Consider the following 26816-nt stretch of genomic DNA (forward strand, 5'->3'; position numbering starts at 1 on the left):
CCAGGCAGATGCCCAGTGTTTTCATGGACTCGTCCCGAGCACCGCCCGGCCCTCCTCTGCCAGATCCTGGGTAGGCTGGCGAGGGAACCGGTTTTCCTCCTCCCCAGCGAGTGGGGACCGGGTGGGGAGAGCCCCGCCTTCCCAGCGCTCCGCCTCGCCCCGCGCAGGCCGCTCCTTTCCAGAGGAAGCATCTAGAACAGAACGCAGGCACCGGCTTGCGAACGCTGGACGACGACTTCCCGAGGCCGTGTGGTGTGTAAACAGAACTGTTGTCAATCAAGTCGCGTCTGTGAGTTAGAGGCACCGCGCGGTGGATTCTCTGGTACAAGGAAAGCCTCTTTGCTGGGAGCATACTCCCTCCTCCCCCCACTTATATCACTGTTAATTTTTGGTGGTCGTCACCTTTTCCAGCTTGGCTCTGCTTCTTCCGTCCTCTCTTTTGATGATCCTTTCCGCCATTGTAACCCTCCATTTCCCACCTGCTGGAACTGCTGAGAGCGTGTCGTCAGGAGGTAGAATTTACCAGCGTTAAACACATGAGCTTTTAATCCAAAGACTGTGGTGGATGCGGAACAGAAAAAATGAGAACTTCCCCGAGGCTCTCCAGCCTTCCAGGCAGGCAGCGCATCCCTTCAAGTCACCTGCCTTTGATTCTCTTTGAGCTGGGCTCCTCCCCCCCCCCGCCCCCCCCCACCCCGGGTGTAGCCACTTGGGACCGGTCGCCCCGGAGTTCTCTTGCAGGAGACAGCTATATTTCACAAGGGATGGAGTGATTTATGTGCAAAGTTTAAATAGCTTTTTGGGGCTCTGAGGAATGCAAAATGCAGCATGACTGGAAGGTACAGTATACTTAAGGGAAAACGTGGAATGCACCGAATGTTTTCTTTTCCTTCTCTTAAAGCTAGTTTAAATCTGTTTCGCTGACGAAACTGTGTAACCATGTGCAAATGTGTAATTCTGCCTCCTGACAAAATTGGCCAGGATTGGGATCACCGGCCATGCCAAGGCTGGAAGCCCGGCTTAGACACCGAGGGGCTACTCTGAGCATAGAGTTCCCCCTAACTTTAGAATATGCAGAAAGAATCGAAGGACTGCTACTTTTTTCAGATTCAATGCCTGTCTCTAAACCCCCTCTTTTAAATACGTATTTTTAAGGGAGGGAGTCGTATGCTTTAATTTTTACCCCAGTGAAGATAGTTTGCGTTTTGAACAAAATTGGGTAATGATTATAATCAAATATGCTCATTAAAAGCCATTTCTATTTTAGCAGGAAAATAAATATTCTGGTTTGGAAATGTCGGTTTTGCCAAAAATGAAGATGTAAAAATATTTTAAGAAATTAGTGCAAAAGTCCATGATTGCACCTTCCAGAAATGAAATTAATTTCATTTCTAGAGATACACTCGACTTTAAATTTTTACTTCATTATACATTTCAGGCATACAACAAACCCAAAGAGAATTATATAACAAACATCTGTATTCTACTACTCAGCCGAAGAGATAAAGCATTGCAGGTGTAATTGAAGCCCCCTCATACCACGTGTCCCCCTTCTTAATCTCAGTACCCTTACATTCCTCATATAAACTATTTATCATAACCATGCATTAAAAATCTTTTTTGCCACATAATGTATATACACATAAATAAGACATTATATAGTGTGATTTTGCATGTTCTTAATCTTTATATAAACGGTATCACACTGCACCTACATTTCTGCAATTTGCAGATAAGCACTCCACATTGTATTTTTTGTGATATACCCAGCTTGAGTACAGTACCTCTGCTTCCTTCCTTTTAACTGCTGCCTAGATATCCACGTCTAGATACCTGTGCTTCTGCTGATTGATGTCCGTTGTTTCTACTTTTTCTCTGTCGTAAACAATGTTGCTATGGACCTTCTTATATATGTCTCCTTGTGCACATGTGAAGACTTTCACCCGGGAGGGGAAATGTTTCAGGATTCTAGGGACAAAGTCCATGACTTTATTAGATGCTGCCTAATTACTCTCTTGACTCACCACTTTTATATTGTCACTGTAGAAATAAAAGAAAATCAAGATTACAGATGAGAACAAAAAGGAAAAACCATTCCCATCTCTCCATCCAAAGAAACCCACTTTTAACTTAAAAAACTTTGTTTTGGTGCATAAACCTCCAGGTTTATTCTTCTGTGAGATACATGTATTTTTATATGTCATATGTGAATATATATAAATATATGGTATACATATACACTATTATATACATATACATACAAATATATACGTATATATATTTGACCCTTGAATAATATGAGTTTGAACTGCATGTGTCCACTTATATGCAGATTTTTTTCAATAAATACTACAGTGCTAGGCAATCTGTAGTTGGTTGAATCCATGGATGTGGAATTGAGGATACAGAAGGCCAACTATAAAGTTATATGGATTTTTGACTGCAGGGGGTTGATGGTCAGGTCGTCTCCCTAACCCCAGAGTTGTTCAAGGGTCAATTGTATTTTTATATTTAATGTTTGGGATTCTACATATATATATATTTTTAAGACCCATGTGAAATGTAACTTTCTTTTTATGAATTTTATTTCATTTTATTTTTATACAGCAGGTTATTAGTTATCCACCTTATACATATTAGTGTATATATGTCAATCCCAATCTCCCAGCTCATCACACCACCCCTATCCCCCCAACCCCTCCACCTTCCCCCTTGGTGTCCATATGTTTGTTCTCTACATCTGTGCCTCAATTTGTGCCCTGCAAACTGGTTATCTTTACCATTTTTCTAGGTTCCACATATATGCGTTAATATACGATATTTGTTTTTCTCTTTCTGACTTACTTCACTCTGTATGACAGTCTCTAGATCCATCCACGTCTCTACAAATGACCCAATTTCGTTCCTTTTTATGGCTGAGTAATATTCCATTGTATATATGTACTACATCTTCTTTATCCATTCGTCTGTTGATGGGCATTTAGCATGCTTCCATGACCTGGCTATTGTAAATAGTGCTGCAATGAACATTGGGGCACATGTGTCTTTTTTCTTTTTTTTTTTTTTGCGGTACGCGGGCCTCTCACTGCTGTGGCCTCTCCTGCTGCGGAGCACAGGCTCTGGACGCGCAGGCTCAGCAACCATGGCTCACGGGCCCAGCCGCTCCGTGGCATGCGGGATCCTCCCAGACCGGGGCATGAACCCAGGTCCCCTGCATCGGCAGGCGGACTCTCAACCACTGCGTCACCAGGGAAACCCCGCATGTGTCTTTTTGAATTATGGTTTTCTCTGGGTATATGCCCAGTAGTGGGATTGCTGGGTCATATGGTAATTCTATTTTTAGTTTTTTAAGGAACCTCCATACTGTTCTCCATAGTGGCTGTATCAATTTACATTCCCACTAATAGTGCAAGAGGGTTCCCTTTTCTCCACACACTCTCCAGCATTTGTTGTTTGTAGATTTTCTGATGATGCCCATTCTAACTGGTGTTAGGTGATATACCTCATTGTAGCTTTGATTTGCATTTCTGTAATAATTAGTGATGTTGAGCAGCTTTTCATGTGCTTCTTGGCCATATGTATGTCTTCTTTGGAGAAACGTCTATTTAGGTCTTCTACCCCTTTTTTTTTTTTTTTTTTTGCGGTACGCGGGCCTCTCACCGTTGTGGCCTCTCCCGCCACAGAGCACAGGCTCCGGACGCGCAGGCTCAGCGGCCATGGCTCATGCGCCCAGCCGCTTTGCGGCATGTGGGATCTTCCTGGACCAGGGCACGAACCCGAGTCCCCTGCATCGGCAGGCGGACTCTCAACCACTGCGCCACCAGGGAAGCCCCTGCCCATTTCTTGATTGGGTTGTTTGTTTTTTTAATATTGAGGTGCATGAGCTGTTTATGTATTTTGGAGATTAATTCTTTGTCTGTTGATTCATTTGCAAATATTTTATCCCATTCTGAGGGTTGTCTTTTCGTCTTGTTTGTAGTTTCCTTTGCTTTGCAAAAGGTTTTAAGTTTCATTAGGTCCCATTTGTTTATTTTTGTTTTTATTTCCATTACTCTAGGAAGTGTCAAAAAAGATCTTGCTGTGATTTATATCAAAGAATGTTCTTCCTATGTTTTCCTCTAAGAGTTTTATAGTGTCTGGCCTTACGTTTAGGTCTCTAATCCATTTTGAGTTTCTTTTTGTGTATGGTGTTAGGGAGTGTTCTGATTTCATTCTTTTACATGTAGCTGTCCAGTTTTCCCAGCACCACTTATTGAAGAAGTTGTCTTTTCTCCATTGTATATCCTTGCCTCATTTGTCATAGATTAGTTGACCATAGATGCATGAGTTTATCTCTGGGCTTTCTATCCTGTTCCATTTTTCTGTATTTCTGTTTTTGTGCCAGTACCACATTGTCTTGATTACTGTAGCTTTGTAGTATAGTCTGAAGTCAGGGAGTCTGATTCCTCCAGCTCCTTTTTTTTTCCCCGCAAGACTGCTTTGGCTATTCGGGGTCTTTTGTGTCTCCATACAAATTTTAAGATTTTTTGTTCTAGTTATGTAAAAAATGCCATTGGTAATTTGATAGGGATTGCATTGAATCTGTAGATTTCTTTGGGTAGTATAGTCATTTTCACAATATTGATTCTTCTAATCCAAGAACATGGTATATCTCTCCATCTGTTTGTATCATCTTTAATTTCTTTCATCAGTGTCTTATAGTCTTCTGCATACAGGTCTTTTGTCTCCCTCCTTAGGTTTATTCCTAGGTATTTTATTCTTTTTGTTGCAGTGGTAAATGGGAATGTTTCCTTAATTTCTCTTTCAGATTTTTCATCATTAGTGTATAGGAATGCAAGAGATTTCTGTGCATTAATTTTGTATCCTGCAACTTTACCGAATTCATTGATTAGCTCTAGTAGTTTTCTGGTGGCATCTTTAGGATTCTCTATGTATAGTATCATGTCATCTGCAAACAGTGACAGTTTTACTTCTTCTTCTCCAATTCGTATTCCTTTTATTTCTTTTTCTACTCTGATTGCCATGGCTAGGACTTCCAAAACTATGTTGAACAACAGTGGTGAGAGTGGACATCCTTGTCTTGTTCCTGATCTTAGAGGAAATGCTTTCAGTTTTTCACCATTGAGAATGATGTTGCTCTGGGTTTGTCATATATGGCCTTTATTATGTTGAGGTAGGTTTCCTCTATGCCCACTTTCTGGAGAGTATTTATCATAAATGCGTGTTGAATTTTGTCAAAAGCTTTTTCTGCATCTGTTGAGATGATCATATGGTTTTTATTCCTCAATTTGTGAATATGGTGTATCACATTGATCGATTTGTGTATATTGAAGAATCTTTGCATCCCTGAGATAAATCCCACTTGATCACGGTGTACGATCCTTTTAATGTGTTATTGGATTCTGTTTGCTATTATTTGGCTGAGGATTTTTGCATCTATATTCAGCAGTGATATTGGTCTGTAATTTCCTTTTTTTGTAGTATCTTTGTCTGGTTTTGGTATCAGGGTGATGGTGGCCTCATAGAATGAGTTTGCGAGTGTTCCTTCCTCTGCAATATTTTGGAAGAGTTTGAGAAGGATGGGTGTTAGTACTTCTCTAAATGTTTGACAGAATTCACCTGTGAAGCCATCTGGTCCTGGACTTTTGTTTGCTGGAAGATTTTAAATCACAGTTTCAATTTCATTACTTGTGATTGATCTGTTTATATTTTCTATTTCTTCCTGGTTCAGTCTTGGAAGGTTATACCTGTCTAAGAGTTTGTCCATTTCTTCCAGTTTGTCCATTTTATTGGCATAGAGTTGCTTGTGGTAGTCTCTTATGATGCTTTGTATTTCTGCATTGTCTGTTGTAACATCTCCTTTTTCATTTCTAATTTTATTGATTTGAGTCCTCTCCCTCTTTTTCTTGATGAGTCTGGTTTATCAATTTTGTTTATCTTCTCAAAGACCCAGCAATTAGTTTTATTGATCATTGCTATTGTTTTCTTTGTTTCTATTTCATTTATTTCTGCTCTGCTCTTTATGATTTCTTTGATTCTCCTAACTTTGGGTTTGTTTGTTGTTCTTTCTCCAGTTCCTTTAGGTGTACGTTAGATTGTTTATTTGAGTTTTTTTTTTTCTTGAGGTAGGCTTGTATTGCTATAAAATTCCCTCTTAGAACTGCTTTTGCTGTATCCCATAGGTTTGGGATCGTCCTGTTTTCATTGTCATTTGTCTCTAGGTATTTTTTGATTTCCTCTTTGATTTCTTCAGTGATCTCTTGGTTATTTAGTAACGTATTGTTTAGCCTCCATGTGTTTGTGTTTTTTACGTTTTTTTCCCTTTAATTGATTTCTAATCCCATAGCGTTGTGGTCAGAAAAGATGCCTGATATGATTTCAGTTTTCTTAAATTTACTGAGGCTTGATTTGTGACCCAAGATGTGATCTATCCTGGAGAATGTTTCATGTGCAGTTGAGAAGAAAGTGTAATCTGCTGTTTTTGGACGGAATGTCCTATAAATATCAATTAAATCTATCTGGTCTGTTGTGTCATTTAAAGCTTGTGTTTCCTCATTAATTTTCTGTTTGGATGATCTGTCCATTGGTGTAAGTGAGGTGTTAAAGTCCCCCACTATTATTGTGTTACTGTCGATTTCCTCTTTGATAGCTGTTAGTAGTTGCCTTATGTATTGAGGTGCTCCTATGTTGGGTGCATATAGTATTTATAATTGTTATATCTTCTTCTTGGATTCATCCCTTGATCATTGTCTTCCTTGTCTCTTGTAACATTCTTTATTTTAAAGTCTATTTTATCTGATATGAGTATTGCTACTCCAGCTTTCTTTTGATTTCCATTTGCATGGAATATCTTTTTCCATCCCCTCACTTTCAGTCTGTATGTGTCTCTAGGTCTGAAGTGGGTCTCTTGTAGACAGCATATAGATGGGTCTTGTTTTTGTATCCATTCAGCGAACCTGCGTCTTTTGGTTGGAGCATTTAATCCATTCACATTTAAGGTAATTATCGATATGTATGTTCCTATTACCATTTTCTTAATTGCTTTGGGTTTGTTTTTGTAGGTCCTTTTCTTCTCTTGTGTTTCCCACTTAGAGAAGTTCCTTTAGCATTTGTTGTAGAGCTGGTTTGGTGGTGCTGAATTCTCTTAGCTTTTGCTTGTCTGTGAAGCTTTTGATTTCTCCATCAAATCTGAATGAGATTCTTGCCAGGTAGAGTAATCTTGGCTGTAGGTTCTTCCCTTTCATCACTTTAAATATATCATGCCACTCCCTTCTGGCTGGTAGAGTTTCTGCTGAGAAATCAGCTGTTAACGTTATGGGAGTTCCCTTGTATGTTATTTGTTGTTTTTCCCTTGTTGCTTTCATTAATTTTTCTTTGTCTTTAATTTTTGTCAATTTGATTACTATGTGTCTCGGCATGTTTCTCCTTGGGTTTATCCTGCCTGGGACTCTCTGTGCTTCCTGGACTTGGATGGCTATTTTGTTTCCCATGTTAGGGAAGTTTTCGACTATAATTTCTTCAATTATTTTCTCAGTTCCTTTCTCTCTCTCTTCTCCTTCTGGGACCCCTATAATGTGAATGTTGTTGCATTTAATGTTGTCCCAGAGGTCTCTTAGGCTGTCTTCATCTATTTTCATTCTTTTTTCTTTATTCTGTTCCACGGCAGTGAATTCCACCATTCTGTCTTCCAGGTCACTTATCCGTTTTTCTGCCTCAATTATTCTGCTATTGATTCCTTCTAGTGTATTTTTCATTTCAGTTATTGTATTGTTCATCTCTGTTTGTTATTTAATTCTTCTAGGTGTTTGTTCTTTAATTCTTCTAAGTCTTTGTTAAACATTTCTTGCATCTTCTCGATCTTTGCTTCCATTCTTTTTCTGAGGTCCTGGATCATCTTCACTGTCATTCTTCTGAATTCTTTTTCTGGAAGGTTTTCCATCTCCACTTTATTTAGTTGTTTTTCTGGTGTTTTATCTTGTTCCTTCATCTGGTACATAGCCCTCTGCCTTTTCATCTTGTCTGTCTTTCTGTGATTGTGTTTTTCGTTCCACAGGCTGCAGGATTGTAGTTCTTCTTGCTTCTGCTGTCTGCCCTTTGCAATTCTGTATTTTTTAATTCAACATTATATAGTGAGCATTCCACCATATCACTAAATATTCATTTAAAGACACAACTTTAATAGCTGCAAATTAGTTCATTGTAGGAGTAATTCTTTGGTTTATATAACTACTCACCTGTTAAACATTTAGATAACAATTTCTTGCTCTTACAGAAAGTGCTGTGATGAAGTACAAAGTGTTTCTAAACCAAAGCGTTTTTTTTTTTTTTTTTTTTTTTTGCGGTACGCGGGCCTCTCACCGCTGCGGCCTCTCCCGTTGCGGAGCACAGGCTCCGGATGCGCAGGCCCAGCGGCCATGGCCCACGGGCCCAGCCGCTCTGCGGCATGCGGGATCCCCCAGGAACGGGGCACGAACCCGTGTCCCCTGCATCAGCAGGCAGACCCCCAACCACTGTGCCACCAGGGAAGCACCCAAAGCATTTTTTGATTTATTTTCTTCATGGTAGGTTTTTTTTTTTTTTTTTTTTTTTTGCGGTACGTGGGCCTCTCACTGTTGTGGCCTCTCCCGTTGCGGAGCACAGGCTCCGGACGCGCAGGCTCAGTGGCCATGGCTCATGGGCCTAGCTGCTCCGCGGCATGCGGGATCTTCCAGGACCGGGGCACGAACCCGTGTCCCCTGCATCGGCAGGCGGACTCTCAACCACTGCACCACCAGGGAAGCCCTTCATGGTAGTTTTAGTGAGTTAATCAGTCCTTTTGTTGCTAGAGCAGCTAAAATCTTTAAGGATAAAATAAAAGCTTTTAACTTATTTCAATTGTTTGATACTCTTCATGTTAATTTGTCTTATTCCTTTCCCTGGCTGTATAGGGTTCTAGTAGGGAAATGTAACACAATTTAGCAATCCATTCTACAGTAGATGGGCACTTGGATTGTCTCAGATATTTGCTCTTGTAAACAGGGCTGCTGTGTGTGTGTTGCTGTTTACTAGTAGGAGAGCTTCCTGACAGCTCCAGCTCTTTTAGCTCCAACCACCAATAGCCAGTTATGTGACTGAACAGGTTATATCACCTTTCTGAGTCTCAACTTACATCAACTACAAAATGGAGCCAACAGAGGTAATAACATTTATTGAAGGCTTATGACAAAGCAGTGACCGCTGTAAGTACTTTACGTGAATTACCTCATTTAATGCTCACAACATCTCTATTGAATATATACCACCATTACTTCCATTTCACAGATAATTAAGCTGAGGTAGAGAGAGATTAATTACCCAAACTACCATCAATAAGTGGGCAAGACACAATTCAGACTTACAGACCCTGCCCCCAGAGCCTGCCCCCTACTTGCTTTCTCTCTGCTCATCCTTTATGCTGAACCATTTTACAGTTGTAGACATCTTGACATTTCACTCCCAAATACTTCAGAATTACCATACCTAAGAAAAGTAACACTTATTTAATATCATCTAACATACAGTCACATGACATACAGTCATATAACATCCACATAATATAAATATAACGTGCTTAGGATGTAGTTTTACATCCTCATCAACACTTGGTATTGTCAGACTACAGATTTTTGCTGCTCTGAAGGGGTGTTGAAATGGTGTCTCACTGTGGTTTTAATTTGCATTTTCCTGATTATTTATGAGGTTGAACTTATGAGACCATTCATTTTCCCCTCTCTTATGTGAAAATGCCTGTTCATTTCTTTTACGCATTTTTAAAAAAATTGGTTTGTCTGAAAAGCTTTTCTTTTTACGATGGAAACTGGCATCACAAGTTCTTACTGTAAGTTCAAGTTACTCAGTGGCTCAGCATCACAAATAAATGGCCCATGGAGAATGAAGCTGGAAATAGAGGAATGCTTTCCTAAAAGTGATTACTTGGAAATTTGGATCTCAAAGGTAGAAATGAGGCATACAGCTTCATGCTGAATAGCAAAATATACCAATACTTATAAAATTTCCCAAGATAAGTAACAGAAATAGCAGCAGTGCTATATTTAAGTAAGAGAGATGAGTTGAATTCTGTGTCCTATTTCCCACCTGTCCTATTTCCAGGCGTTGAAATCTAAGTTATGAGGATGCTTGCAGGAATGAGCTCCAGCCTTTGTGATTGTCCTTCAGACGATGAGTGGACTTCAGTCATTAGTGGTCCAAGTCACTCCATTTTCACCAGGACTGAGGCACGGAAAATCAATAGTAGGATCATTTAATAATGCTTCAAAGACTTGAAAAAAGCCTGTGAAGAGAGGTTTAAACCCAAATAAAGAAACTCCAGAGTAAGGTGTTCCTGTACTTGTTCTTATTTTCCTTTGACTTAAAGAGAACCATTTGTAGCTCTGTATCCTCGTTTCTAGCATGGAATTCAGCCTAGACTGTTAATCCAGATTGTTCCCGATAGGAAATAAGATAAGGTATATCAGCTTATTCATGTGGCAGTATAATAAAATATGAAAAGAATATAAAGTATGATTAATCATTTTTCAGCATATGAATGTTAAGATTTGTACTTTAAAGTACAAATCACTTTACAGTGATTTATAGCATTTTCTGTTTCTTATCTAAATGACTATGGAAAATCGAACTATTCTTATAGATGGGGTAAAATGTACTATTTACTACATTGTATCTCATTATCTTCAAGTCTTGGGTACTATTTCTAAAATTGCAAATGTAAGATTTGGAAATAGAAGCTATTGTGTTTCATTGCTATTGGCTTCATCCAGAAAATAATTTTCCTTTAAAAGTGATTTTATGCTGTACCTTGATTGGGATGGGAGCATAATTTTATCAAAATTAATAGAATTAATTTAAAATATGTGCATTTCATAATATATGAATTATACCTCAATGAAAAAAAGAGAATTGTTGGGGAAATGACATTTCAGAGTCATCCTTCTGGCTGGGGTGGCAGAGATTATATCACCTGGTAGTCCTCAAAGTATTCATGGGACCCTCCAAGAAGCAGTGAAGGGTCTGCAGGACTGACCCAGGATGTCATGTCTGGTGGTCTTGGTGTCTGGGTGAAAATCTCTGCCATCACTGTGAGAAAAGACAAAAGGGCAGGGCCTGTATTTTTAGCTGCCATAAACTTAACAATAAAACCCATGAACAAATGTTCCCACTGATACTGTCCCCATGGCCAGCTTGAATTGGAAGAGATGTAATTAGACCCCACTTTCTCTCTACTGTGGCTGAGGTAAGGGAGGCCAGCTGTCTGGCAAATTGTAGGAAGAGGAAATGTAGAAAGTGATCACATTCGGAGTTTATTCCAGTTCTCTTTGCATCTAACCCTTTGCCTGAGTGAGAAACAGGGAACAAGTAGGTAAAAGTAGGTGAGTCGTTTATGCAGTTTTACCTCTGATCTCCCCACCTCCTCCTCCCCTTCCCCTTCCCTTTCCCTGTCCCTCTCTTCTTCTCCTCTTCAGAACTGTGGCAAACAGCAGTGGGTGCAGGAACTTCCTTAGTTTGAGACTTTATGAATTGGAAGCATCCCAAGGAGGTCTTTTACCATTTGCAGTTCTTTTACCCAGATGTTTGCACATCAACACGTTGGAGAACAGTTATCTAGTGTAACATTTTGCCTTCAGAAAGAGATTTTTATAAGTCAAATCATTCTTACTTGTACATATTTTAAGGAAACAAGACTCTTCTAAAATGGATATAGTAACATCTATTAAAGGTTGAAACAGTCTTAGAGTCACATAATCCTTCCTTCACTCTAATATCAATCTTTTCTTTTGCAAATTAAATTCATTTTCTCTCCCAGAAACCTTTGCAGATAGAACACTAATGCCAATACCAGTAACCGAAGACAAGCTGTTATCCAATCAACCTCCATAGGTTTTATTTCCTATTTATTCATGTTATATCTGTTCTCTCTACTTTTTAATTTGTTAAGGGGTCAGTTTTCATGTGTTGCTTATTTGTGTAGAATTACCCTTGGATTGAATGGCTCATCATTTTTCCTCCCCACTCCCTCCCTCCCTCCTTCCTTCCTTCCTTTACAGTATAGGGAAAAAATGTGAACATATATTTAAGCCTTTGTACCCGTTTTCAGTCCCAGTTTCCTCCCTTCCCCTCCAAAGGTAGCCACTATTCTGAAATTGGTGACTGTCTTTCCTAGCCTTGTTTTTATATTTTTTCTTCATGTATCTGTCCGTTAGCAATATTTTATATTGATTCACGTTTTAAAATATACATTTATATTCATATAATGTATGTATCACTCAGCATTATGTTTTTAGATTTTCTATTTAGAATTCATTTAGATTTTGTATTTCTGGTTTTTTCCCCATCCCCTTCATTTCTTGCCTTTTATTGGACTGTCAATATCTCAAGTTCTCTTTTTCTTTTAATTTCCTTCTTTGTCCTCTTTGGTTTAAAAGTTGTATTTCTATTTCTTTACTGTTTATTCTTAGAAATTCTTAACCAAATATAAAGTTAATCAATATGTCTGTTCTTCTTCAAACGCATACAGGGCTTTATGACCATTTAACTCAGACCTTCCTTTACAATGTCTTGTGTAATTGTTGACTGGTATCTTAGTATTACCTTATTTTTAAAGTCCTCTCACGTTAGCCCTCAGTTTTATTATTTACAGTAAATCATTACTTAATTTTGACAATGTGTTTACCAAATTCTTTATTCATCCATATGTTTTGCTCTCCATTTCTTCCTTCTGGATTCAGCTGTTTATCTTACTGAAGTAAACCCCACAGTAGATCTTTTAGGAAGAGTCATTGAGTGGTAAACTCGCAATATTTGTTGGTTTGAAATGTCTGTTTCACTCTCAGTCTGAAATAAAAATTTACCTGGGTATAGAATTCTAGGATGAGGATTATTTCTCTTAGCAGCATAAAGATGCCATTTATTTCCCATAGACATCTATGATGACTGATGACAACTTTGATGAAGGTCTAATTGGACTTTTTTTTGCTTTTTGTTTTTAGGATATCTGCTTTGGTTGCTTTTAAGATTTTTTCTCCTCATCATTGATTGACATTCTGAAGTTTCACCATAGTATTGTATATCAAATTGTGAATTTTAAAAATTATACTGCTGGGATGTTTGCATGCTTCTGAAATCTGAAGACTCATTTATGTTTTAGTTTATTTCCAGAAAATTCTCAGGTGTTATTTTCTTAAATATTATCTCTTCCCCCCTTTCTCTATTCTTTGTTCTGTCTGGAATGTCTACTTGATATATATTGAAACTTCTCGTGGCTCTTAGCCACAATTTCATAGTTTTTCTGTCCCACATTCTGAGAAATTTCCTCAAATCTATCTTCTGGTTTATGGATTCTTTCTTCATTTTTGTCTCAAATATTCACTACCCTTTTCACTGAGTTTTTAATTGTAGTGACTATGTTTTTCATTTATAGAGACTCAATTTGGTTCTTTTTCAGAGTTGTTTATTCTGTTTTCATGTTGTCTTCTTTTTCTCATTATGGTTCCTGTGCCTTTGTTTACATCTTTGGTCATGTTGTAGGCATTTCATAGTCTCTTTCAGAGTGTTCTTTTAGATGCAGTTCTCTGAATGCTGATTCTTCCCTTTGCTATATTTGTTGACTCACCCATGGTAGTTTATTCTTTCATAGACCTTGTAATTTTTGACTATGAACTTATATCTAATTTTTTTTCCTTCCCAGGAGATGTGAAAGTGTTCCCATGGAGTGAATGTACTTTTTTTTTTTTTTTTTTTTTTGCGGTACGCGGGCCTCTCACTGCTGTGGCCTCTCCCGTTGCGGAGCACAGGCTCCGGACGTGCAGGCTCAGCAACCATGGCTCACGGGCCCAGCCGCTCTGCGGCATGTGGGATCCTCCTGGACCGGGGCGTGAACCCGTGTCCCCTGCATCGGCAGGCGGACTCTCAACCACTGCGCCACCAGGGGAGCCCTGAATGTACATTTTTACTGCTAGGGCTCTAGAGGTTTCGGATGTCCTGGCTTGATTTTTAAGTTTAATTTCTCAATTTGGGATTCCTGAGTCAAGCAAGTAGTATAAATTCAGCTCCCATGCACACACATAGCTCAGGCCTGGGGTTTCCATGTCTCAAAGGTGTTTTTCTCCCATCCAAGATCCCAGACATACAAGACACCGTTTAGGGATGCAACCAAACTTTACTATAGTGGCCTAACTCGGAAGGGCTTTATTTTTCTAACATAATAAGAAGGTTGGAAATAGGCAGAGCAGGGAAGCAATACTGTCATCCATGTCCTTTTCCTCAAGCTCCCTGTATCTTCCTGCCCCTCCATCCTTAAAGAGTAGCTTTTTTCCTTCTGCTTGTTTTATGGTGGGAAGCTGGCTATTCCACTCCTGGCCTCATGACCACAGTTCAGGTAGGAGAAGGAAGAAGAAAGCAACAAGGAGGAAGGAATGGTTCCCAGATCAGGAAAACCAAACTTTCCCTGAAATCCCTAGCCCACTTCTGCTTACATCTTGTTGGCTGGATCTGTATCACATGGTCACCCCCAGCTGCAAGGGAGGCGGGCCGCACAGCTTGTACTTAGCGCCTTGCCTTTGATGTTTCTCTTCATTTGTGCCACTTGGAGATTTCCTTCCCCTTCCTCTACAGCTTGGCCATTAAAACACATTTTTATTTATTATACCCAGTTTTTCCCTCTGAGTCTTTTTGAAGGTCAGAGATCTCAGAGGCTCTGCTCTTATTTCTTCAGCCTCAAATATCCACACTGCGGAGTGGCGGGGCGGGGAGCGGGGTGGGTCCTTCCCAGAGAAACGTTGTACTTGGTTTTAAAAGCAATTCTGAGACCTGTAGCTGGGGACAAAATGCTCACAATATGTACAAGAGGCAGTGGGCAGACTGACTCAGGTATTCCTTAGCCTTTAAATGAATTGCCCTGATTATTTGCTCCACTGTCTACTTAAGCTATCCGTACCTGCTGAGCTTAGAGTCCTCCTGGGAAGAATGGTTCCTCCATAGCAGCCTCACTGGTGCTGGTTTCAATCTGTGGTTTCCTTTGGCTTATCCATCAATAGGAATCCATCTGCTTTCTTGTCTTTCATAAATTTGTCAAATTTTCTAATTGACTATTGGCACCTTTTCTTGTTTAAGCACTATTATGGAAGTATTAGTTTTTGTGTATCATCATTTCAATGGGATTTTGGGAAGTGAGCCGAGTAAATGTTTATATGCAATTTCCAGCCTTGAACCAGAAGCTCCAAATATGCGGTCATGCATCCTATTTGCTCAGCACCAAGCTTGGCACTAAGCAAAACAAGAGAATACAGTACAGTATCTAATCCTTTGTACCAGTGGTTTGCCGTAGCCAGCTTTCACCAATTTGCAGGAGCCAATTGTTAAACTTGCAAGAATTTTATGACTTGGTTAACTTCACTTTGGCATCTTTAAGTTGACCATTGTAGCAGTATTTATACCACTGAAATCAGCAAATAGTATGAATCAGCCCCTTCCCCTCCTTGAGAGCTGATTGGTAGACATTTGTCCGCACACCACTAGTCTTTACTCTAGTAAACATAAGACACATCTTCATGTCTTGAGATAAGACATATACTGAAGAAAAAGTAAAAGTCCAAGTAAGACAGCCATCAAGTGCAAACCAGCCTAGTACAGATACTCCAACTGCTAGGGAATTCAGGCAGCAGAAATCACTGTTGACTCTAACAGTTGAAGAAGGTTGGCAAGGTAGCAGCAGTGCAGAGTATTGCTGCTCTTGTCAAAGTAAGAGTGGGCTGTGAAGCCGGAGTTTGAGTTCTTGCTCTTTCACTTACTGCTGTGTGACCTGGAAGAATTACTGAATCTCTCTAGTAAGCATAATGACAGTAAGCATTTACCGAATCCTTATCATGGGGAGACACTGTGCTAAGTGCTTTTCCACGGATGAACTTAATCCCTACTTTCATCATATGCAAAATGTTGTCTATCTCAAGGGGCTATTCTGAGTACTCCATGACATAATTCATGTAAAGAGCATAGTAAAATCTCCATAAAATTCATTTTTTTACTACCAAATTTCTTGTAGAAGGTAAGCAATTTCTACCTGCCGATTTTTCCTACAGGGCCTCGAAAGATGGGTCAGATCTGGTTATGTGAAGGGACGAGCAGAGGGCATTTCAGCCAAAGGGGAGGTCGGTCCCAAAGTACAGAGAAAAGGCAAATAGGAGTGTGAGGCCTGGTTCTGATGAGCCTTAGCGGAGCAGAATTTGTACCTGGGGTGGGGGGGGGGTAGTCAGATGAGGACAGATTGTGTTCTAAGTGGAGAACTTTACATTTCATGTGATGTAAAGTTTCAGAGACTTTACATTTCTCTGATGGCAGAGAAATGATTAAAATGGGATTTTAAGAATAGGATTCTGACAGGTAGGCACTTATGCAAAATGAATTGGGAGGGGGGCAAAGACAGAAGCAAGAAGTGGCAGAAATGGGAGAGAAAAGAAAAGGCCGGGCTTGAGGGACAGTTCAAAAGACAAAAAAAATAAGATTATTGCATAAATGAATAAGCTAGAAGTATGTAGTCACAATATTTGTAGGAGCAATCTGGACCAGAAATTAAGAAAAATAAGAAATGGTTACCAAAGGGGAAGAGGGTTGGGGGGAAGGATAAATTAGGAGTTTGGGATTAACAGATACACACTACTATATATATATAAAATAGATAATCAACAAGGTCCTACTGATTAGCATAGGGAACTGTATGTAATACCTTGTAATAACCTATAATGGAAAAGAATCTGACAAAGAATAGATATATATGTATAACTGAATCGCTTTGCTGCATACCTGAAACTAACACAACACTGTAAATTAACTATACTTCAATAAAAAATAAATTTAAATAAAAGAAAATAAGAAGGGAGGATTCTTTCTTTATCCCCACCTCCTACACCCTCCCCCTGCCAAAAAAGAAAAACTACTCTAATTCAAAAGAACATATGTATTTTTTAATCAGCAGAAAGTTTTTTGTTTTAACACTGCATGTGGGTTTTGGTATTTTTTTAATTACTTAAATTAATGTGAATAAACTTTTTAAGAGGATGTTTAATTTTGTAACTGAATATCATGGCATGTGTAGTTAATCCTGCTTTCCAAAATACCCACAAAATGATGTTAAATAATGGTTTTATCATGGTTTGGAGCTATACTTTTTTTCTTAACCTCTGCAGAGGGTGGAGAAAGGGGGCAGGACACACTACTGGGTAGCACAGGGGGCGTGTTAGTGAATGTTCGTGAGACCCTGTCAGCAGGACTGATACATAGAGACTGATCCTCCTGTAGGGATGCTGGCCTCACTCATGTCCTTGTGCGACAGCCAGCAGGGACACTGTGTGGCATCTCACCATTTTGGTAACAACTGGCTGTGGCAAAGGCCCCTGGTGACCTTCATGCTGCTCAACCCGGTGGAGATTTCTTGGTCTCATCTTTCTTGAGTTCTGAGCAGCCTTGACACTGAATCACTCTCTCCTTTTTGAAAAACACTCTTTCCTTTTGGCTTCTGAGGCACCATATCCTCCTGATTCTCTTCCCTCCTCTCTGGTTAATCCTTCTTAATAAGCGTAAGTTTGTCACCCAGATGTTAAGTTTTGGAGCTTCTCAACATTTAGTCCTAAAATCTTTTTCTCTTTCGTTCTCTTGCACTTATGGTTTTTACTATTTACTCTCTACCTAGCAAACTCACTGCTACCCATGGTTACCATCTATATACCAGTGATTCCTAAATTTCTCTCTCTAACCTGACCTTTCCTTTGGGTCCCAGACCTACAGCCAACTGCCCACTCAACATCTTTGGCTGTCTCAAAGGCGCTTCAGATTCAGCATGTTCTAAACTTCGTGATCTTTTCTCTCAAGTATTGTCCTCTTTTAGTTTTACCCATTTCATCTTAAGTCACCAGTGTTCATCTGAAGCCTATAGCCAGAAACTTAGGCATCCTCCCCAAAACCCCCATTTCTCCATTCCCCTCTTCCACCAAGGATCCAAATCTATCCCAAAACCCTGAAAATTTTACCTCCTAAATAGCTTTTGGCTATATCTACATCTTTGTATCTCTGTGTTCACCATTGTGCAATTACTTGGATTAATGTAATAACTGCCTAATTTGTTTTCCAGAACCTACTTTGGTTTCTTTTCAGTAATCTACTTTCTGAATAGTAGTTGCTCATCTTTTCCAAACACAAATTTGGTCATGTTCCTTCAGGACTCATCAAATCCTTTGTATGTGTCAGAATAAGTTAGGTAATACCTGTAGTAACAAACAACCCCAGAAATCTCTTTAGTTTTCAACAACAGCAGCTTACTGCTCATTCATAGCATGTCTGTGGCTTTGCTCCATGGAAATTCCACTTTGGGATTCAAGATGATGGAGCAGCCTCTATGTGGAACATTGCCGGCCATGGTAGCAATGACCATGACCAAAGAGAAAGTGTGATCTGCATGCTGGCTCTTAAAGCTTCTGCCTGGAAGGGACGCATGTCATTGCTGCCCCTACTTCATTGGCCAAAGCAGGTCACAGAGTCTCTTCTGAGTTCAGTATGGAGGGATGCATGATCTTCTCACAGGGAGAAACACTGGAGGAAGTGAAGCCAGAATATTTGGTGATCAAGAATGCAATTTACCACACTCTTCAGTGACTTCCTATTATTTTGAGGAGAAAACTTATCAGGCCTCCAAGGCTTCTGGTGGTGTTTGAACTCTCCAACTTTACCTCTTACTTCCCTACCCCTCATTGCCTGTACTTTAACCACATTATTCTTTCATTATTTGAACCTTCTCCAAAAGAGACACATTTACAAAACAGATATAGAGTCACAGACATAGAAAACAAACTTATGGTTACCAAAGGGGATAGTGGGGCAGGTTTGGGGGAGAGATAAATTAGGAGTTTGGGATTAACATATACACACTACTATATATAAAAGAGATAAACAACAAGGACCCACTATATAGCATAGGGAGCTATAGTCAATATTTTATAATAACTTATAATGGAAAAGACTCTGAATCACTTTGCTGTACATCTGAAACTAACACAACATTGTAAATCAACTATACTTCAATAAAAAAAGGAAGTGAGAGGCAACGAATCAGATTTCAGTTCACTGTAAGAATAACCCTTCTGATAAAGTGAGTATCAGTATTAGAAATGGTATGTTCATTGTATTCGTTCAAGTAAACACCAGATGACCAGATGTAGAAAATGTCAACAGACAATCTAGATAGCAGCGGTAATGGAAGACAGGCAGATATTTGATCCCCAAACTCCAAAGTTGCATAGTTCTATTAGAAAACATAGAGTTAGTAAACAAGGAGGCAAGAAAATAAAATACAAGGCATCAATTATAAGCTAATATAACTGTGCCTCTAGAGTGGCACAGGCAATAGGTGTAGTACTAATGTTCCTATCTTGGCTTGAGATTTCTAAGACTTGTCACAGAGGATCTTTAGGTAGGTCCTCCCCAATCTATGCCTTCATCTATAATTGCTTAAATAAATTGATTATAAATTTGTCTCTTTTGGAGGGCCAAGGGAGTAGGCAAAGTAGTTTATAAACAGAAACAGCCTTAGAAAACAAAAAATTCCAACACTATATAGCATGCCATGCTTGAATAGTGCTTAAAAAATGGTTAACATTTATACATAACATGAAAGCTATGTGTTAATTGCCTTTTCTAATGATATTATATATATAACATACATGTAGCATACTTTATTTTTAAAAATTATTTATTTATTTTTGGCTGCGTTGGGTCTTTGTTGCTGTGCGAGAGCTTTCTCTAGTTGTGGTGAGCAGGGGCTACTCTTCCTTGCAGTGTGCGGGCTTCTCATTGTGGTAACTTCTCTTGCTGTGGAGCACAGGCTCTAGGTACGTGGTCTTCAGTAGTTGTGGCACACGGGCTCAGTAGTTGTGGCTTGTGGGCTCTAGAGCACAGGCTCAGTAGTTGTGGTGCATGGGCTTAGTTGCTCCGTGGTGTGTGAAATCTTCCCGGACCAGGGCTCGAGCCCGTGTACGCTGCGTTGGCAGGTGGATTCTTAACCACTGTGCCACCAGGGAAGCCCACATGTAGCATACTTTAAAAAAAAAACTCCCCTCTTTTACATTTTTATCAGAATAACAGATGCATGGCTTATATTACATGTTTTAAAAAAGTATGGATGAGGTTATAATGTTATAATATATTCTATAGATGTAAATCACCATTGTAATAAATATAAGGCAACATTTTACAAACTATTAATTCAGAAGGAGTCACATTACATTAGAATAGTTAAAAAAAAAGTTTTTTTGAATGAGGAGCACTTAAATGAGTCCCTAATAGATGGGGTAGATTTTTATAGATGGATGAACTGGAAGAAATGCAGTGGATATGACCATCTCATGGTCTAGATCTTCTGAGACAGTTTTTATTTCAAACCTGACCATGGTCCTGCAAGTATGGTCATAATTGCTAGAGCTGGTGCCCCACTTTGGGGTTTGAAATATGGTCAGTGTGGGCATGAACAAGTGCATGGAAATGAAATAGGGGATGCCTAAGCGATGAGTCAAGTGAATCAGTGCCTGATCAGAGCACGGAATGGGGGTGGGTGGAACAGCAAGTATGTGTCATCTTCCATCATCCAATTGACAGCTATCTCTCCATGCTCTAAGGTCCTCCCCTATCCCCCACCCCCCTAGTAAACCAATATGACATCCTGACAGTCCCAGGGGAAGAAACATTTGCAACTGTTGGAAATGTGATAGAACAAGAAACATGCAATCAGTACGTGCAATTGGCTGCATAGATTGTGAAACAATAGTTTTGGTTTTATTTGTTCTGTGACAGTATAAAAATTTCAAATCTTTTATAAGATAGAAACTCTAGCCTAAGAGAGGCCCTGAGCACCATTTCCCAGCAGTGTGCTGCCAGGTCACATTTTGCCATTCTCCTCTCCCCGGCGCCACCTCCCCAGCCCCATTTTCCAGCTGGTGTCTGCCCCTGGGGCACAGGACACAGGTTTTGGAGGGCAAAGCAGTTTGGTGAGGTTTTGCTCAAACACTGTAGGCTTTTTGTTTTCCTTCACTACTATAATGACAAGGCACTAGAAATAAGGTAGAAAAATGGAGGGTGGGACTCAAGAGTAGGTAAACTAAAAGCAAATTGGATTGTCAGGGTTTTGTTGCTTTTTGTTTTTTGTCTTTCCAGGCTATGAATAAAATGTTTATGAACAAAGAGAAAGGTGCCTATGAAATACATGAAATATAAAAACACGAATCCATTCAGAGGAAGCATCTCCTTAGAATGAGAAGAACATTTTATCGTTTTTAACTTTTCTTCGGTCTTGGGTCCAAAATTCATCCTAATCGTTGAAAATTGCTGTACTTTTATACAATAGGAGTGTTTATGAGGAGCTACATAAAAATATGAATAGTAAGGCAAGGTTCATTGTTTTAGTGTCATTTTTCTTTTGTTGATTCTTACTTGAATCTCTTCATTTTACTGTTTTCACTTAACAAGAGTCTCGCTTTAATTAAGAAAATCCAGTGTCTGGCGACTACATGGTGAAATCACAGGGCCAAAGAGATGGAACTGTGGGGCATAACAGAAGGATACTGATTCCTGTTATCCTCATTACACTAGAAAACACTATGCACTTAACTTTATTCATAAATATGAAGTTTTCTTCTTGATAGTGTAATCTCACTTACACCTCCCTTTAAAATTGTCCAGGTTCCTGTAGTCCTCCTAAGTCTGAAATATTATCACTATATTCATACCAAATAAAGATCTGTAAAAGATAAAAGTAGCTTCTTTTCTTGTCTCCTGTCACTGCTGCTCCCTTCAGTTGACTCAGCTGTCAACTGTGGGCCAGAGCAGCTCTGAACACATGGTCACATAATTCATTAGCATTTAGACAGGGCCTGCATCTCAGCCATTAACACATTCAAACATGTTTCTAAAAAATGGTTAAAAACCACCTTGTAGGGTTTGTGCTCATAGAAAGATCAACCTGTGGGGCACTAATAAACATAGCTTATATCTTACTAGATAAATATGCTTATTAAGTGTATTTAGTTTTATTTTGGATTTGGTAACCCCCCCCAAAAAAAAATTGTCTTTAAGTTGGTGAGAAAGTCAGCTTAACCAAAGCAGAGGGAGATGAGAAGCATTTAGGTTTAGGGGAATGATTTTACATTCTGGGTTTGGATGAATTGTAGAAGTCAGTGATTCTCCCAGTGATCTCTCCAAAATGACCGTGAAGCCAAATGATATGGAGAAAATGTTATGGCAATTGTGCTAGTTAAAATGATAGACGATATAAATATAACTGGTAAAGACAATATTTTAGTATAAATTCACGTAGCAACGTTTGGCCTAAACAAAAATGTCCATTGCTCCTTTTTAGATTCATCAAAGACAGCAATCTAGGCAATATATTTTGATTCATTACTAACTTTCTTCACAACTTTTTAAAAATTTGGTTAAATGAGTCACTGATTCAAAAGCCTTCATTGAGTGCTGTTACCGTGCCAGCCCGTATCTACCGTGCTGCTCCATCTTCTCGTTTTATAACTCTTCCTTTCCTCATTCTCCTCTTTCTTCTCTTCCTTCTTTTCCTTCTGTCTCTGAGACCTCTTAAATTTTCCTTAGATTTGTCTTGAATGTTTTCTTTAGTTTTTCTTCACCATATGGATGTGATATTTTCCCACAAAACTTGTTTTTTCCCGTTCCAACCCTCTTGGAAACGAATGTCCTTTGACTGAAAAAGTGGAAAATATCCACGAATTTTAAACATAAATATAAATTATGCAAATATATAATGATGTTGTTTCTTTAGCTGTTATGGAATGATGGACTTGGTCATTGATATATTTATCTGGTATGTGTCCTTGCTTTTCAGGGAACTTCTGTCCATGTTGAGAACCACCTTACATTCCTTACTCAATGGACTAACAAAGACAAAGCAGCCCAACTAAGAGTGAAATAATTTAAGCAACTGTGCAAATTTGCAAGAAAGCGTGGCCAACAGAAAGCCTTCATCCTCTGTATTTACACTGGTACCAATCTTAACGTCATGCTGTTAACTCAACATAAAGCTATGCTTTTTAAAACAATTCAAGGGCATCCAATTTATAACCAATCATGTTCCAGACCTATAAAATATTTCAGTAACAATCCAAACTGGCATATAAGTTAAAGCTCACTCTGGGCAGCTTAAATTTACATGATCAGCCTGGGACTAGCTCATCCCATCGCATAGGATCGCACGACCTCACAGTCAAGTGCAATTCACATCTCACGATTCTAGGAATCGATGGACATGGATACACAGTTATATTATTATTAAATCCAATTGCTTTGCAATTAACCTGATATGACACCTATACAAATGATTCAAATAAAGAGCCTCATGTTTCACAGGAGACAATCAATAAAGTGAAATCACAGCTACTGACAATGCCAGCAATTTGGCTTGTTACTATAGTATTATATTTTTCTCAGATAGAGGTTGCTGTTCCCCTGTTGAATCACAGCTACCATAACCTTCAACTACTGGCAATGCCCATGCCTCACAAAGGCGTAACATTCAAATGTTTGGACATTCCTAACCCATCTTTGCTGAGTCATGAAAAGTTACAATCAATCTGGGATGTACTAAATCATAAATTTTCTTTCTTTGCTCCCAGAATGGAATTAGAGCTTCTTTCCCCAGGAAAGACTCCTTAATGGTGAAAAAGAAAATAGTTGCCTTTGTTGATAAATAGCATACGTTCTTAGGGAAAAAAAAAAATCTTACTCTTCCTCTTGCACAAATGTTTTGCAATTAGCTGTCTGAAAGCAAAACCAAATCATAATAGCATCTTTCCCAGTTATTATTATGGTTATTATTCTGTAGCTTAATAATCTACATTTTAATTAAGTAAAAGCACTTCATAGTTATAACCCTGATCTAAATCAACCTTTTGCAGAAATATTACAACCCTCTTATTATCAGAAATATTACAACCCTCTTATTATCACCCTTTTTGGGCATATTTTGTCAGTGTGTGTGTCTGCCAGACAACTGGGTGTAGAGAATCAACCTCTTGAGGGCAGAGACTGTGTATGTCCTTCTGAGATCTAACAGACTCATGCACAGACATTCCATAGGTGTTTGTTGACAGCCTATTTGAGTAGTGCCTTGTTAAGACCTCATAACTCCTTATTTTAAGTAGACTGAACTTGACCTTATGGAATATTTAGGACAGGCACTGACCAAAAAATATATTTCTTTTTCCATGTCTCTCTTTATATACTTGTTTTCAAACAGAGACCAGTCAGGTCAGGGTGTGTTTCCATGAGGTCACTTTCATCTCCTGAAATAGGGAGAATAGAACAGTAAGTATGGAAGATGTGTCTCTCTTTAAACAACCACTGTGGATGATTGAAAACAATGACTTATTTAATTCTCTAAGCAGAGTCTGTTCTCCATGAATCACACTGTATACATAATGGTGATGAAAATGTTCAGTTTGAAATTTCTCCCTGGCCAGGGAGGAAACCATGGGGGTGAATCATGGTTTTAGTGATGACTGTCCTGAGGAAGCTAAATTGGGAAGCCACAGGTTAAAAAAGGAGTGGGGAGGGAATCCTTAATCCGAGAAGGCAACTGACGCCCCCTTCCGCTGCTTACACCCAGGCAAGAATCTTCAGAAGAAGAGTTCCTGGAGAGAAACTCTGAAAGCAGAGGAAACCAAACACACTGTACATGTAGAGTTACCCATGGACTGGGAAAAGACACAGGACTTCTCCTTGAGGGAAGGGAGATAAATGGCTGCCTGTTTGAGGAACACAACTGCATGCATTCACTCCTGTGAAAGAAATTCATTTAAGAGCAATTGGGTTAGAAATGGAGATTTAGGGCTTCCCTGGTGGCGCAGTGGTTAAGAATCCGCCTGCCAATGCAGGGCACTCAGGTTCAAGCCCTGGTCCGGGAAGATCCCACATGCTGCGGAGCGCCTAAGCCCGTGCGCCACAACTACTGAGCCTGCGCGCTAGAGCCCGGGAACCACAACTACTGAGCCTGTGCGCCTAGAGCCCGTGCTCTGCAACAAGAGAAGTCACAGCAATGAGAAGCCTGCGCACCTCAACGAACAGTAGCCCCTGCTCACCACAACTAGAGAAAGCTGTCGCGCAGCAACAAAGACCCAACGAAGACAAAAATAAATAAAAATAAATAAATTTAAAAAAAGAAATGGAGATTTACACAGATGGGTTTAAAGAAGAGGAGCGTGTAAGAGACAGTCAAGATGTACATCAGTCATTTGCTGCAAAACTGTGAACAGTATTGGCGAATTAGGATACAATGTGAAGTGGAAAAATGGGCCACTAACTTGTAATTAAACTATGATTGCACTTATGTTAAATATGTGTATTATGGACAAAGACTGATCAGGAATCCAGAGAAATTAACATAGTTATTGCGTTAATGTAGTGACATTGTTTTTCATTGTTTAAATTGTGTGGGTGTGAATGTGATGGAGAGCTTGTGTATTGAGTCTGATAGTAAGACAGTAACACAAAGAATCAGTAAGCGGGTGTTTAAGTTTCACATGCCATGCCAGCTGTGAACTTAACCTCTCCGAGCCTCAGTGCTTTTATATAGAAAGTGGGAATAATAGCACCTGCCCTGCACTAATAGGGTAGTGAAAACACTCTGTAAATTGAAAGTGTCGTGGGAGATTGTGTGAGGCATTCAGAAGATCAGAGTACTGTATAGACCAGACACTTAAAAAGTCCAGAACTCAAAAAGTTATCCCTAATCTCTTGTCTCAGCAGTCATGCGGGAGCTGGACAACATGTTATATCATAGTTGCACCATGTACAAATTACAGTCACTTATCGGGCACCTACTAATTGTTTTGCTAACCAGGTTTCCCAATACCATTTGTAGAATAATCCATTTTTCTTCCATTTGAAATGACTTGAAATGTTTCCTTTATCATATACCTAAGTTTATTTCTGAACTCTACTGTTTCTCTGCTTACTATTCTGTTTTAACTTTATAATTGTTGTAGCTTTGTAATATTTTTAATTCAGTTGGGCAACTTTTTATAGTTTTTTAAAAACAGTATCCAGGGTAGAGTGGGAGCTATTAAGGAGGATAACCAAGCTTGGGCCCAAAGAAGTAAGTAAACAGCCCAAGGGTGCATAGCATAGTCTTAGAAGAGACTTTGGAATCAGAGAAAGCTTAGTTCAAATCCTGGTTTATTACTTAACATCTGGGTGACCTAATATACATTACTTAATCTGTCTAGCCTCTTTCTTCATCTGTAAATGGAGGATAACACCACCTACCTTGGAGTGTTGCGCTGGGGATTCAATTACAAGTGAATTGAATTTCCCGAATACCGTGGCTGGCAGGCAGCCCTCCTTTACATGCACTCCTGGTGGTGAGGAATGGCTTCCCTTTCTTAGATTTTTTTGCATCTGCAAAAAGGAGAAGAGCCAAGAATTATCACCACCTTCTACACAGCATTCTGAAGGCTGGTTTCACTGTACAGAGATATATGATAACTGTATAGTAAGGAAACAGGGCACTTAAACTGTACATATGTATTTGCTGCTCCCTGAATATGGTAAAGCAGGAGACACTGTGTGTCATATAATCCATAAAATGCACTCTCATTATGCGGCCGAGAACATGGGATGTCAAACAGGTAGGAATGCCAGGCAGTACGTTCCTGTCAGACCTTGAGGTAAGCGGAGAGCAGGGGGGAGGGGACATTGCTGAGACTGGATAGGGAACCTGGGAA

The 26816-nt window shown here is 39.4% G+C and overlaps 1 long non-coding RNA gene across 2 annotated transcripts; it reads left to right on the top strand.

The window, feature by feature from the left end:
* Positions 1-25879, top strand: LOC132530865 (uncharacterized). Of its 2 annotated transcripts, XR_009543930.1 has the most exons (3): positions 60-289; positions 22922-23078; positions 24701-25879. It is a non-coding gene; the product is annotated as an uncharacterized LOC132530865 (long non-coding RNA). The 2 variants fall into 2 exon arrangements; XR_009543929.1 differs by lacking the exon at positions 24701-25879 and having other exon boundaries at positions 1-289; positions 22922-23135.
* The last annotated feature ends 937 nt before the right edge of the window (positions 25880-26816 follow it).

Source organism: Lagenorhynchus albirostris, chromosome 12 (assembly GCF_949774975.1).
Source record: "Lagenorhynchus albirostris chromosome 12, mLagAlb1.1, whole genome shotgun sequence".
NCBI classification, from domain to species: domain Eukaryota; kingdom Metazoa; phylum Chordata; class Mammalia; order Artiodactyla; family Delphinidae; genus Lagenorhynchus; species Lagenorhynchus albirostris.